Consider the following 14783-nt stretch of genomic DNA (forward strand, 5'->3'; position numbering starts at 1 on the left):
ATTTTATCTCTACTCGATTGATTAAAAATCATTTATTTAGAACTTAAGTGACGAGAAATTTCCAACTCTTTCGAGGTTGTTAGAAATTTCGATAATTTTTTTCTATTTTTCCTCGACGAGTTGTTTAATTTTTTTTTTATAAGAAAACGATGTCGAAGCGATGATACACACACACATGTCCCAAATAAAACGTTACTTTCTAACGCGTCACAGAATTATACTTTTACCCCATTAATATTCACGACACGACGTCCTTTTACTTTCAGCCTCGAACGACCGAGATTCCCATTTGTCGATCGATCGAGGACGACTCGTCCACCACGTAACTACGCTAATTATCTCACCGAGATTCCAACTTGTAATTTAAAATAATAGGAATAATAAAAAGCAATAAGAATTAACGACGATACCAATTTCTGCACACAGGCTACCGAAAATATTCGAATAATCTTGGTTGAAATAAAGATTGTATACGTAAGGTGGTTCTAGTTTCTTTTGACAAACAAATCGTCGATATATTGAATGAGAGAAAAAAAGAAAATGTTAAAAGCTTTATTAAAAACTTGTAACAAAAATATAATTAAATACGAAATAGACTGACGGTTACGAAATAAGAATAAAGCAATTTACATTCGCATTACATTATTTATGCAAAAAGTAATTAATTCTACATCTGAAAATGTCTATCGTTATTGACAATACAAGATTGACAGTGATTGAAAATAGAATTTATTATGTGACAAATTGCATTTCTATTTTGATTTATTTCAATTGGCGCAAACAATCTAAAGATAAATATAATTTGTTGATCTATTCCTGCATTATAATCTAAATCTGTTCCTTTCGTGTTTTCTTCATAATGATCCACGTTTATATAATATTTTCTTTTCCCCCTCTTTCGATCCATGGAATATATATAATAGCGACAAAGTTGAGGACACCCTGTATAACTGTTACGATGCGTGCTAATCGCTAAATAGGATTAAGAATTAAAGCTAATTTGTTGAGTCATTTACGTCGTCGGATCATTTTATGTAAAGTTTCAGCGTTGCATAATATATTTCCAATCCAATCCTTTTTTCGGAAAAAGAAAAAAAGAAAATGGATAAATAAAAATTCCTTGAAATTAATCAATTTCATGTAATAAATCTTCGTGAATGATTTGTTTCGCATCATTGTGAAAAGAAAAGAACTTTAACGGGATGAGAAAATGGATAAAATAAATTCCGACCCATATTCGCAAACAGTTTTATGCTTCGATGGTGGAAGCGAGCGAGCAACTACACGAGCAAGTAGGATTACGAATCGTTCATTTTACCGCGTTCATTCTCGTAATTCTCGTCGTTCCATCATCTTGCTTCATTCTACGCTACATATTGCTACTCGATGCTTCTTTTTTCACGCTCTGTTTCTGATTCGTTACAAACTGTGTACGAATCGTTTGTACATATGCGTCATTGGTTTTCTGCAAGACAGAAGATAAACGACGTTTTAATAGGATTCAGCCGAGCATTGTAGTCCTCCATTGAATGAAAGGAAGAGGAATGTAATCGTTGGAAACAACAAAGAAAAGCCAGGAGAAGCGAGTGATACTTTATAAAACGAGGGAGAGCCGTGGAGAATCGGGGAGAGACAGGGAGAGACAGGGAGAGACAGGGAGAGACAAGGAGATTTACGAGTCCCCCAATAATAATTGTAAATTTGATATCACGATTCTTTTTCTTTTCTTTTTCTTCTCTTTTTTATCTGGAAATCGAAAATCGTTACACGAGAATATTATAATTCTTCTCTCGATTGTGTAGCAAGAAATCAATTCTAGAGTTGTTGGTTTTTTTGGTAGAAATTTCTTTGCACTTTTTCTCATCGTTTAAGATTTCGTTAACCTTGCAACAGGTAATTTCCACGGGACATCTTACGTCATTTCGCTGCACACACGTCGGCCTTGACACACTAATCCGAACAGGGTCAAATTATCCGGATTTTTTTTTTTTTTAAAGTCAATAAAGAGAGCAACCCGACAATGTTAGTTATAAAAATCAGAATAATGAGAATTAATGAAATTGAACTTCTGAGATTTTAAAAAGTTAGATAATACTAGATAACTAAAGATTTAAAATTAAATACTGTGCGTCATTTTTCATCAGTGACCGTTCTGTTCAGCAATTATAACTTTAATGACATCATTATCACTATCGTATCGTACTTAAAAAGATAATTTCTCAAATAAAAAGCGATCTAACTTAATCTCAACTCTAAAATAATCAAAGACTATTCCTTCAAAATGAACACTTCCGCGCCAACGAAAGGATAAAACAAAGGAGTCAAAGAATTCCGTGGAAAACTTTATTCGCCAGATCGAGACGTATCTACTTAACACGCAACTGATATCGGCCGCTCATCAACCACGTATTTCCGCGGAAAATATAATTACACCGAGGCCGTAACTCTCCTCAACGACTTCTATTTCGAGTGTTGGGGTCGCCGATTGCGCGTCGCTCATCGCGGTCGTTTATTAAACGCCGTTGCTTTAATTACGCAATCGCCGAGCGTGCAAAATGGATCGAAGGTCATCGACAAACGGCGAAACGAAAGCAAGTGTTTCTCACTCTTTTGCATCAAACTGTATAGATAAATATCTATCGACTTTAATGTTTTTTTAGAAAGTTTACATAGAGAAATTGAGATTATTTTTAAAATTGCGAAGAATATCCTAATCCAATGATCCTAACAAGATTCCCAAGATTCATTACCAAACATCTACGTCATTGACAAATCTCGAAAAAATTAACAAACACCGATTATCGAATAACTTCTTTGAACTCCGTTCAAAAATACCTTCAGCTTTCGTACACGATATCGAGTAACGCTCGAAAGCATCGAAACGAAGATTAAATTGCGAAACAATTTCGTCTTGAAAATATTCCACGCGCAAATATTTTTCTTGCAAAAATAACCACAGTTAGCCATTTCTCACGGAACTAAGGCGGAAGGTCGAAGGTCTATAGCCGCGCCTACGGTGATTGATCGAAGCTGGCAAGTTGGGCAAGAGTTTGTTGTTGTGAACGCGGCTTTAAGGAGGGCGGGAGACCGAGGACGCGCGAGAGTGACTGCAAGGCCAAGTCCTGTGACGGTACATTATACCGGCAGAGTGTCGGGCACCTTGACCAGGCGCAAACACGGCTGGTGGCAATGCTCGAAAACCGACGAGACGCCTCGTTTTCGAGCGATTGCACTTGGCCAATTCGTGCGTTTTCGATGTTTCACGGCTACGGATAATATTACCAGCGAGTTGAAGTAGAAAATTTATAGGCCCGGATCTCGACGTTACGACGATGAATAACTATGATACATTTTACTTTTTAGAAATAATTCGAGTGTTCGAAAAAGAAATAGAAATAATAAGCGATTAAAGAACAGGTAAATATCGGATGTTGGTAGTTAAAGCTCACTAGCTTATAGTGTCTTTTATTTTTTAACTTTTTAGCGAACAATTTATAACTACTTTAATCCTCTCACGAAGAAAAATTGACGAAAAATTCTCTTTAAAATAATTCAACACGCTCTTCAAGCAAAAAAAAAAAGTGGAGAGAAAGAAGTGAGAAGTAATGCTTTCGTAACGAATGCACTTTGCATCGACCAATCACTGAAAGGAGAAGAATAAATTACGAGTCTCACTCGAAGGAAAAAAGAAAGACGAAACGAGAGGTAAAGAAGAGGAAAGAGAGAGAAAGTGGACCGACCTACGTCAACAATGAGTCAACTTTTGCGTCCACTTTTGAATATTTAAAAATTATATATATATATATTCGCCTTTAAAAACGATCGAACAATCTGATTTTCAAGGGCAAAAGAGCGAGATTGGGAATGGTCGTGTAATCTTTTCACGGGTGTCTACTATCGATCCGCGTTCTCCAAACGACAAAACGCTCGAGGACTCTTTTGTTCTGCGGGATCCGGAATGCGTTATCGCGCCCCTTTCCGCGAAACGCGCATTCGAAGGGGTGAAAAGTGATGAAAGCGTCGGTTTACGGGGGCAGGGCGTTGAATAATTTCTCTTCGCGAGTGATGGATGAAAATTTGAAGGATGATGGAACACGTGGCGATTGGAATGGAATTTCAATCGTTTCAATCATTGTTCTCTTCTTTCTCTCACTTGAGGAAGATTCTCTGATTTACGATATACATATTTTCATCTTCTCTTCCAGATTTTTTAAAGAAACGATGCGAGATTGATTAAAATTAATATTAAAATAATAATTAAATTGGATAGAATTAGAAGAGAAGAGATTTCTCGTGGAAGATATTGTACGGTTCTTTTCAAGAAAAGAAGAGAAAAATGGGAGAATGAGAGAAATGGAATTTTTCGAGAGACAAGGGAAGAACGGACAAACCGAGGGGGTTAATACCAGATATATCGCGGAGAGAGCAAGTCTGACAGGTCTGACAAAAGGGAAGCGTTATTAAAAAAGAGGTATAATAGACGACATAATCGCAACTTATTCTCATATCGATAACGAAAAGAATTTTTGCTTCGTTCGAGCAAAATAAAAGATACTTACGTTTTTCTTCTAATCGTGAAAAATGACGTATGTATATAATAATTTATATAACGGATGAAACTGCGATAAAAGGTAGGCGCAAATATCGTAATAATAGACTTAACTAATAATAAATAATATAGGATATCCTGTTTAAATAGAAATATAAATCAATTGTGTATTAAAATGATAATTGGAAAGAAGAAGCAAGATTGTTAAGGATGGAGGAGAATAATATATTTTTATTATTCATCGTGAAAAATTAATCACTTCATTCGGTGCACGATAATTAATCGTGACGCCGTATTGCGAAACTATCCTCGATCCATGAAAGATGAATATTTATGTTCCAAGAAGCGTCAGGAACCTTGAAAACGGTAATAAACCGTTTCACTGCATCGTTTCGTTGCATTCCACGTTCCAGCGGGATGGAAACTCCTCAAAGAAAAGGCAACCGGGATAAACTATACAGTACAGTAACCCACAAATACGTTTGTGTTTTATTGTTCTTCTCGCGTTTCGGGGAAACGGATTCTCCAAATAATACGATTAAATTTATTCTCGCGTTCCACAGTTTATCTCTCGGATCCTTTCGTCCTCCTTTAAATAATTTTTAACGATCTAACGAATACGAGCTTTTATTCTAACGTTGAAATTATTGAACAGAATCTATGTTACTCTTAAACTTTAATTTCTAGATAATAATAATAAGATATATTTTAAATTTGTTACCTTTAATCCATTTAATCAATGTTTTGGATAAAATAGGAATAACAAAAAAAGAAAGCAAGAATAATCTTCTTTTTTCCAGAAAAAGATTCGAATTAAAGTAAATCTTTACGTATGATAATAACCTTGAAATGAAAAATTAATAACATAATACCGATATATCGTGTGTGTATATATGTTCCAGCTCTTTGAGCCTTTCAGTCCTTCAATTAGAACTAATCGATATTCATTTTTATTCTCTGCTTAATCAATTACCCAGATACCCCTGCGCTATAAATACATATACACGTAAAAAACAAGTAATTCAACGATGACGGATTACATGTAATGATGAACGGACTCCGTACAGTAACAATCGTCTCTGAACGTTATATCTCTGCATTTGGTGAGAGAGAAAAAAGAAAAGAAGAAAAAGTTCGTATTTCGCAATGTACACAGCTTGATAGCTTATCAAAAGAGCTCTTCATTCCGAATTCTTCTAGTTCCATTTTGTTGCTATTTTCGGTGCAGTCTAAACGTGTCCACGAGTAATCTAAAGATAACGCCAACGCAATGGCGTGCAAGAGGATAGGATATGCAATCCCGATAAAAATGGAGGAGAGGTACAAATGGAAGAGAAATTTTTCCTTAAAAATTGAAAACCGAGCGAATAAAAATATCCTTTGAACGACAAATAAATAATTATACTTTCAATAAACAACAATATCAGAAACATATACTTTCTTTGATGCTTCTTCGACCATATTTAGAACAACTAAAAAAGAATAAAATTTCATCATTCGAAACAATTGAAACGAGAGTGAAAATTGAAAGAGAGAGAGAGAGAGAGATCTTCGTCATGGATCAACGATCCACAGTCGATTTCGCACGTTTCGATGAACTTTGGTTTATCATAGACGTCGATCGGCATTTATAAGAGTGCGATGTACGTAACGTGTCGGCCGCGAGCCTCTCTTTTAACGCCGCACGGCATCGGGCCGAAGAGGCATTCTGAAATGAGTAATGCAAAACGCGAAGCAACGTTCGTCGGTCGACTCTAACTTTAGATCCGTGTAAACGGACGTATAAGCGCTGAATTAAGCAAATAACTGGCCGCATGCGGCACGCGTTACATACACGCTGACAAGTATACCGATAATTTTCTCGATTTAAAGCGGGGAACGTTGAAACGCGTGCATTTAATTCGGGAGGAGATATGTGTACAGCGATACGTTGTTAATTCGATGCATTTTTATAGACAGTGAGGATAGAATGGAACGTGTTCAATATATATTTTCCAGAATTTCGAAACTCGAATTAGCGATTTATTCTTAAATTTCGTAATATTTTAATTATAAGAATATTATGAAGATAGTAATATACACGATATAAATAATTGATGTAAATAAATAACAACGATTTGAAAATTGTTAAAAGACAAAGAATTTGTAATAAATCGTTTCCTTGTGGAATAAATGAATATTTTATACTCAATTAAATAAGGGAACAGAGAACGGAAAGGGAAATAGAAAATCGTCTCAAAGAAAAAAAAAAATCATCGACGAATTATCGATTCCCTATTTTCATGCTTTTTGGTTTTTGAAGGGCGCAGGAAAGGCGCCTTTCTCCGTTGGATCGCAAATGGAGCAGCAGCAGCAGATCAGGTAGCAGATCGGCGGAGAAACGATTGGAGGATGACCTGGAGAATGATTTTTCAGCGATCATTCCACGAAGGCCCGAACTTTTATGACGGTGACGTCACCGTCTGACAATTTGAACGGCTCTTCCGAAACTGAAAACCAGTTTCCCGCGCTACACAGGCCTCTTCTGCAACCGCCTTAGGCGCATCCGAGGATGGTGCAGATCTCTCACGCCCGCTGGGCCCATCGTAAATTCATTTGCGAATCCGCCTCTTTGTTGCCTCGCTTAGAAAAATTACTCAACTCGAGAAAAAATTACGATTTTCTAAACAAATTATGCGCCTCGAATTCGTCTGGAATTACGAAAACTGATGCCAGAAGCACAGATTTGGAAATAATCTTTTTTTTTTCCACGGCAATAATTCGTCGAGTGAAATAATTTTTAGCCACGTCGTAACTTTCTCCTTTCTCCACTTAAAATTCCGAATAATATTGTAATATTTATTGCACAATTAACGATAACCAATAAAACAAAATTTCTCAAAATTGAGTCAATCGAATTCTAAATTTAATCGAACGGAAGGTTTATATAATATATAAAGTTGCAAAGGAAAGTGCAACATCCGATTGCATCCATTAAAAAACTCCGTTACATTTTCCAATTAAAAACCGAACCATCCATTTATCCACTCATTTCCGTCAAACAAATCGTCCCACTATCTAAACATGTTCTCACTTAAGAACATTCTCTTTGCCCTCGTCAGTGGAACGAAGCGTGAAAAATCCGTCTTGTACACGTGCACGCGCGCGAGGAGTAAACGAGAAAAAAAAAAGAAAGAAAAAGAGATAGAGATAGATAGATGGAAGAGAGAAAGAGAGAGGGGGAAAGAAAGAGAGGAAGCGATGTTTTCGAGGATGGTACCGGAGAGAGGAGGAAGGAGAAAGAGTTTTTAACAGTTTCCTGCACGCATCTGCGACCGGATGCCGCACCCACACCAGGATAACGTTATGACGTTGCACATGCAACCCACGCGAGCCCACATATGCACGAACGTACCGAAAATAGTGGCGGTGGTGTCCATGGCGCGTTATTAGTCCTTGAACCCATGAAAAAACGTCGTTGGATTAATGTCTGTACGCGGTGTATGTGATTTATTCAACTGAGAAGAGGATCCAATAAGCGCGAACAGGCGCGAACCACCACTCCACGGGGGACAGTTGGCGAATTTTCTCCCTATTTATTGCCTGTAAACTTGGTTATTTATGGAGAGCATTAACCCAATTTAACTGCCAAACTATTTTTCCATAAAAGTTATCGCGTGCATTACTCTTGCGGATTTTAATCAAAGTTAAGATTAACTTATAGATGTTGCTCCTTTTTTAAATAGAAACTGGTTTAAATTTTATCAAATTCCTTCTTTCCTCTCGTTTTTTTTTTTTTTCAAACAAGAGAGAGTTACAACAATTTAACGATTGGACTCGAATGCTGGAAAATTCCGAGAATACCTGGATCGGGGTTTTTTGAAAAATTTTTTTTAATCGAAGAGATAGGAGAATCTATAAATATCTTTGTTGTTCGTGATGAAAATTTTAATTGTAAAAGGAGAAAATAAATAACGTCTGTTTTATACCTAATTTTTTACAATTGCACAAAAACTCGTTCAACTCTTCGTGGATAAATCTCACGAGTGAAGAAAGAAAAAAAACATTATTCCTTGCCTTGGAAAAATTTCACAATAGATCAATCTCAGGATGATCAATCCCGTGAAGAACGAGCTTGTTTTCGTACGAAGAAACGATTTACGACCAATGCAACGCTCGAAATATTCTCTGTATTTCTCTGAACGAACGAGCCAATAAAAAAGCACAAAAATTCCATTGTACACCGTACAACGATCGTGTTTAATAGTTCGCAACGAGAGATAAGCGTGCAATTTTCGCCTTTATCTGGCCAAGGTCGTCCACCATTCGAACCGATTCGCTCAACCCCCCTATTAGATCTGTTTGCCAATTTTTTTCTCCTTTATCCTAATTATCATTCCTCCTCGATCGAACAAATTGTTCCAACACTTTTGCAATCGAAGCTCGAAACGAGATTCGAGGAAGAATTCGAGATTTTGATTTTATCCAAAATAATTGAAGTGATCTAAAAGGGTTTGAATGATCGTTCGTTTTCTTGTTTTCGTGAACAATCGTTATTGCACAAAAAGTAATAAAAATTAGAAATAAATGTTACATTGAAATTTAATCGAAGCTGTTATTCGATCGTTTATTGATTAAAATTAATATTTGAGATATTTAAGATATTTATAAATACACGAGATGAGATAAATAGATTTATTAATCAAATTAGACGATAGATTTTTCACAAGTTTATAAATAATAATAATGTAAAAAACATTTCTTGGGAGGAAAGTAAGACAAGGCAACGTGTCTGACCAAATACGACCCGAATCCCCTTAAGCCTTAGCCAAGCTGTACTCGTAACCTACCCTAATAACTCTATTATAATTACCGACCTATATAATGTCTCGTTAAATATATTGTAACCAACTAATTAGAATTAAAATGATGTGGCGAGAATAAACAGATTATATATTTTAATCTCCAACTTTTCTCCACTCGACCATTAATTTTATCAACTAATGTACACGTAAAAATTTTCTCCCTTCCCCAGAAAGAATTTAAAAAAGAGTTCAAGACTCGGGGCGAAAAATTATTAATTTCGAAACTCTGGATTTTTAATATCCAGAGAAACACGAAAATTTATAATATCGAGGGAAATTAATATCCAAAGTTGGAAAATATATCCCAAGTCTGACTTGGCGTTCCCGTTTTCCTTTATATGGACGTAAAAAAAAACGTCTCGCAAGACGTTTTCGATCGATCGATCGAACTTCTTCGATCCCGCACGCTCGTTTCCTTCGCTTCGATGAAAGTCAAAGCACGATGCATCTGGAGCGGCGCTGAATACGAGATCGACACGTATACGCGTGAAAAACGCGTGAAATTCATGAATAATGTCCCCTTAAGTCGAGAGAGGCGGCGGCATCGATCCTCCTCGACGAGGAGGACAACGGATCTCGGTCACAAAGGCGAATAATTCATTTCTTGTGGTTTTTTTCTTTTTTTTTTTTCCAGCGAATATATACATATTTAGGGATAAATATCATTGAAGAAATTTCGAAGAGTAAGGCGAATAAGTAAAATTTAATTATTTTGAAATGAAAATCCGTTCTCGTTAAATCGTTATTTAACATTTAATTTCAAGTTACATTATAAAGAGTAATTTTCTTACTTTAATAATAAGAATGGATTTGCTTCTCGGGCAAGTGATTTCCACTTCCGTTACGTTCATTTACGAAACACAGGCAAACAGTCATAATTACCATTTAACTGTGTCTGCCCATAACTAATTCGCCAATCGTGCGCATGTAAAACAATGCTTTACTGCGCCATTAAATTGCTCGCCCGTGTCTCTTACACGTATAAGCTCAAGGGGGAACAAAATATATGCCGTCTTTTACATATATATCCGATTGAAAAGATATAATAACGAAACGTGGGAAGGAAATACCGCTAATTCCGGTGGAAATGCGTATGCGAACGAGATAAAGACAAGGATCTAAAGAAACTTTGAAAAAAAAAAAAAAAATACAAAGAGCGCAAAGGAAGTCGATTCTCTACTTTTTAAATCATGAAACTCATTATGAGATTCTTTTTTCTTTTTTTTTAATTAAAATCCCTTCGAGCTTCATCTTTCTAAAATAATTCCACAGAACAACAATCGACCGTTTTGAAAAAAGAATACAAAGATTACTTTTTATTATTATATATTACTTTTTACAAATAATAAACAGATAAATTTTGTTGTTCCATTCTTTCTTTCATAGAAAAGAAAAAAGACGTTTCCTTCTTCAAAAGACGTGTACACAAGAATTAATCTTGCAGTGGAATTAATCCCTTATCGATGAATATTCATCTCACATTTTCCTCTTCACCATAGAAAATGTTCGATAAGAAAAGGAAGAAAATTTTTATGGCGTTTCATCCTTCGATCTTCCTTTAACGAAAAAAAAAATCGGACGATCGGAGCTCTCCACGAGGCGTGCACCTGCAAGCAGCGGGCCGCGGTTACACGCCCACGCGAAATCCGTACACCTAGGCTGAAATCCCGACCCCGTGACCTTCTCCCGGTGACCCAGGTACCAACTTGCCCTGCACACGTGCCGCGTGTTGCTATATAAAGTATAACTGCATATAGATCGGTCCCCGCTGTGCGCTCGCAGGAGCGTAACCACGGCCACTACGCACCCCGCTCCATCGATCGCCTCTCATCCCTCCTCCGTCCAATCGAACTTCGTTATTATTCCTATTCCTCCTTCAAGTGTTTTTTCAGCGAAAAACATCGTCGTTTTATTTTCAAAATAAGTTGGATCTTAACGTTGACGTGACGTCTTAAATATATATATTTTTTTCTTTATTATTCCATTATTATAATGGAAATTTCTTTCGAGCGAACTTGAATCGATCGATATTTTTGCATATCAATTTTTGATTTTTGATTTGATTCCAAATAATAAACGAGAAAATTTTTCGTGTTTTAAAGCGTATATTCTATATTTATACGAAAAGCGTTTTTATCTTTCGTAACGATCAAGAGTACTAATTCTAAAGTTAAAAAAAGAAAAAAAAAAGTCAACGTAAAGAAATTCGAAATAATTTTCAATTTAAAGTGATTTTACGTAAATTTTACGATAAAATTCCCCAACATTTTTCAAAAAAATCGTCTCCGACCGACTACAACGCGCTGATATCCCGTATTTTATTATCTTATTCAAATAAATGTTAAATATTTAAATGAATGTCGGAAGCACAATTTTCCTCGACGTTTCGCTGTTAAAGATCATCACTTCGATCGATTATTTCGAATCGGAATAGTTCAAGAAATAAGAAGAATTATTTAAATATAGAAAAACCGATTTTCCCGAAGTTACCGTTTCGCGATCCCGACTATTATCTAGAAAAGGAATCGAGCTACTTCGGTATATCAGCGAATAAGAGTATGTCGAGCTTAAATTGGCCTTGTACGCGAATACCATGGCGAAGGTCAGGGGTTCACGATTTCAAGCAGGTGAGCTAGGCGCATACTTATGCGCTCGTTGAGACCGCGTGTTGTATACGCTTCGTTGTCACAGGTGCAACGAGGCGTGTCGCTCTTGCACGCTTCCATTTACTCCCTCCTACTACCGGTCTACACACGATAAAGAAATATATATATATATATTTACAACGCGTTATATATTCACTCGGAGGAAATCACGGCGGATAAAATGCGTGAACCCTCCCGTTTAAAGTGGATATTATTATTCGTGGAGAAGAAAAATTTAGAAGATACTTTACGTTACAAAGTAATGGAAATTAATTTAAATCGACGGGTAAAAGTTTGAATGGAAAACGCGAAAATATTCGTCTCACGAATATTTATCATACTTTCACTCGTACGAATATCGGATTCGTGCCAAACTTTTTTAAAGAAAATCGACGCAAATTGAATCCCGATTTTCCCGATCGAAGCATCTAATAAAAACAGGAATATCGTATTTATCCTATTTTATATTCCTTCGAATATTTTTTTAGATAGAAATATCGATAAAAATTTGGAAACAAGGGAGTGTGATTGAAATTTTATTCCAAATCGTTTTTCAAGTAAAATTTTAATTCGATCTTTCATCTTTTCAATATTAATTCAAGGTTTTATTTATTTCAGCGTGGACATCGATTTTCATCCCTCCGTTCGTCGAGGAAGCGTTAACAAAGTTAGCTAACAAACGTCATCCAGATTACGTAACTCGTCCGAAGGTAAGAAGATCGTTAATCACGGGACGATCCACAATGGCCTTTCGTTCCATTGTGGAACGGTTAAGGACACGGATTTCAATTGTTTCTCCGAGAGGATCATTGTACTTTCCGCAGCTTCTGAGAATAGAAAGTAAATCTCCTTTAAATCGACCTTCAACACGCGCGATTCCATTGTAAATTCCTATTGTACTATTGGACGTTTCATTTAAGATGACACTATAGATAAGAAGCGTCGGGAAAAAATTTAAATTTTTACAATCTTAAAATATTTAATCGAGTCTTTTCCATTTTCAGATATTCGTCTTAAATTGTTTTAAAAAAATTCCCTTTTTTCACAAAATATTTAAAGTGAAACATTTTGAAGAAGCGAATTTAATTAATTCAATGGAAATTTAATTTCACGATTTCCATAAAATCTTCCTAATATAATCAACTCTTTCTGATAATTAAAATATTTTCGAGAACAATTGATTAGATCTCTCGAATTTCTTATCCATAAATAAAGTAACTATATAATTTTCTAATAAAAAACGATCTCTTCTCGTAGTGCTCGCGAGTCCAAACTTGATAAATTCACATTCGCATCAAAGGTATGAGAGTTCCGACACCGTCATCTATAATCGAGGTTGGAAGAGATGGATATCGATCCCTTTGAAAACTCGAGAAAATTTGCAGTCCCAGCGGGTACAGACTCGCCTCCAGGACACGTCGAGCAGTCTCTTTCTCTCTCTCTCGATAATTCGAAAGGTGTTCGAGACAATCGGGGATTTCACGTTCGATAAGAGGCAACCGGATGTCTGGCAGATACGTAGATAAATCGTAGGAAGGGAGAGCGAAGACAAAGTCGAGTTTCCATGGACGAGTAAAAATAAATGGATCACGGGTGGAAAAAAGGGAATCCACCTTTTATGGTGGATAAAATTCGAACCCAGAACAGTCACCTGAAGGCTTCTTAACGTCGACGAAACTCAAGATTTCTATCTGTTTTATTATTATTCGATTTTTTGTCGCGAAAATTTCAGACGCGTTTATTTTCGTTTCTTGAAAATTTCTTTCGTTTGAGAAAGAAAAAAGAATTGTTTTCATGCAAATATTATTTGTTATTGGAAAAATCGTATCTGAAATTTTGAAATTCTATTCGATTTGCGATTAAAAATCGTGCAAGAATTTTTATGCGAATTAATTACGAATTGATGAAGTGTTACAGAAATAGGAGAGGAGACGTTTGACGACGGCCAGTATGCTCATCTCGTGTCATCGTGTACGGGAATTTTCTGCACGTGTCACGGTGTGAAACGTGATCTTAGCCAAGACGCGCCCAACAATCGAGTGTCATAAACGCAATTGGTCGAGCACGTGCTTTGATCCAAGATTTATATCGCGCTTTTCATTCCATTTACTTTGAAACATTGATCGTTTACCAATAAGTTCCATCAAAATGCGCGATACAAAGTAAATAATAAAATTTGGAGGAATAGAAATTGAGGAAAATTTAAAATTGTTTCGAAATTTCTATGTTTCGTTCTTTCCTAATTCTAGATTAGAATCGATTTTGATTGTCGTTTAAAATTATAAATGACGAGTTAATAAATCTATCTTGCTGCTTATAATCTTAAATTATTTGAATAAGATTATAATAATTCTAAGTTTCAAAATCTTTTTTTTTTTAGTCTTGTTTGCTACTTCTTAAAATTTCTCGAACGAATCTCGCAATTTCATCTATATTTTGAGAAAGAATTTTCTTCGCGTTTCTAAACGTAATTAAATATCATCTCATTATATAGAAAATGTTAAATAAAACAACTTCAACTTCAGGAAATTATACTCGCAGAATAATTAATTATATATTCTTTACATTTCCATAACTTCCGACCAGTTTACGCTCCGATAAAAAAAATTGATTGATTATGAATCTAGGTAAAAAAAACATGATTGCACATGGCTCGACGAAACACGGTATTTAACGGTAATTAAAAGTATACATTAAATCAAGGAAATCGTGTGTCATCCAAATAATTACTGTTCCAGAGAAGCA

General features: G+C 35.7%; 1 protein-coding gene across 10 annotated transcripts in view; it reads right to left on the bottom strand.

Moving 5' to 3' along the window:
* The window catches only part of Usp (ultraspiracle), a 54533-nt gene that overhangs the window by 12109 nt on the left and 27641 nt on the right, over positions 1-14783 (bottom strand).

Source organism: Apis mellifera, linkage group LG9, assembly GCF_003254395.2.
Source record: "Apis mellifera strain DH4 linkage group LG9, Amel_HAv3.1, whole genome shotgun sequence".
Classification (NCBI taxonomy): domain Eukaryota; kingdom Metazoa; phylum Arthropoda; class Insecta; order Hymenoptera; family Apidae; genus Apis; species Apis mellifera.